The sequence below is a fragment of the Austrofundulus limnaeus genome, unplaced genomic scaffold (assembly GCF_001266775.1).
Source record: "Austrofundulus limnaeus strain Quisiro unplaced genomic scaffold, Austrofundulus_limnaeus-1.0 Scaffold1126, whole genome shotgun sequence".
In the NCBI taxonomy this organism is placed as follows: domain Eukaryota; kingdom Metazoa; phylum Chordata; class Actinopteri; order Cyprinodontiformes; family Rivulidae; genus Austrofundulus; species Austrofundulus limnaeus.
The window spans coordinates 45628-47240 of record NW_013953528.1 but is presented as its reverse complement, the minus strand read 5'-3'; positions in this window follow the sequence as shown (position 1 = coordinate 47240).

Sequence of the window (1613 nt, the reverse complement as noted above, 5' to 3'; positions counted from 1 at the left end):
AGAGACGAAACGTTTCATTAGAGAAGAACCCGTCCAGAAGACCTATACTATTTTTTTCTTTTTGATTTTTACCTCGATTACTGAGATGCATCAGGACGTTACACACGAAGTTGACCTGGAAGACAAGATCACGTTGAGAGATGTGATTTTAAAGCAGGAGGTCATTCATGGCATTGACAAACAGCTTTTGATTGACAGAGGTGCTAGCCAGGATGCTTCTGGCCTTCGGAGAAATCATAAAGGTCTAGTGGTGGCACCTCCAGACCTGTTAGGTATTTTAATAGAGGAAGCACATGGGAAAGCCCATGTTGCAAGGTGGAAGTTAACAGGAAAATCACAAGTGAGTATGGTTTTTGGGCACCACACCTGCTACAACAAATTGACCACACCATTGGCAGATGTGCTATTTGTTTAAAAAATAATGATATGAGGAATAATGATTCCTCCTGGTCACATCCCAACTCCAAAAGGTCCCATGAAAGACTTGGTAATAGATTTTGTGGACATGATTAAACCAGTAGGGGGCAAAAGATACATGTTGGTGGTCGTAGACAGGTTTTCAAAGTGGCCAGAATCTTGCCGTACACAACGGAAAGATGCACACTCTGTTGCTAACTTTTTGTGTCGTGAGGTCATACCCAGATGGGGTCTTCCAGACAGAATTTCATCAGATAATGGTAGAGAGTTTGTGGATAAAACTGTAAAACTCATCTTACAAAAGTTGGGCATTAAACAACGCATTGGAGCTGTTTATCATCCACAGAGCCAAGGCATTTGTGGAAAAAATTAATGGCGTGTTGAAAAACTGTCTGGCAAAAATTTGCCACCACACACAGGTCTGTACTGGGTGGTTGGATTTCCATTAGCTTTAATGGCATATTGTTAAGGTGGATTGGTGTTGTGATGTCTGGAGGTTAAGTACAAATGCCATTACTAAGCCGACATACTGTATGTTAGATGATGAAACTGATGACATGCAAGGGGATAAATATATTGTGGAGGTGTATCCATTTTAAACTACTTTTGTTTGTTCTGGTTATCCTGTGAACCACTTTAATGTTCAGGAACACAGTTTAGAGGGAATGTGCGTAGGATGGGTGCCATTTTGATTTGATACAGTTTTATCATGTTTTTCTTAATCTAGGGAGGAAAGATTGGTGTGCCTTGTTTGGGGTTTTGTTTTGATGAATAGGTCAGTTGATTTCCATACAGATAGAATCTCTTTGTTATTTTGGCTTAAGCCCATTCTTAAGCTATTACACATTACAAATGTAGTGGTCACATTGGTGTTGAATAAACTTTCCACCTGTCGTTGACATTGACCTCCGAAGGCCTCCTTTAAAGAACAAAACTCTGTTCGAATTATAGTCGTAACGTTTTCTTAAACAGTAAAGAGCCATTTTATTTCATTTTATTTTCTTTAATCAAGATAATAAACAAAATAATAATGTTCTTTATATGTTGGATTTATATTTTTTCTTAACTAAAAGTTATCTCTTAACTAAAAGTTACCCTTTTATAAATCAGTTACATACTTGAATGACAAGCTATTTTCTTTCATTATATCTCAGAAAAGAAAAACACAAAAAAGATATATTTCCAATGTTTCTTTA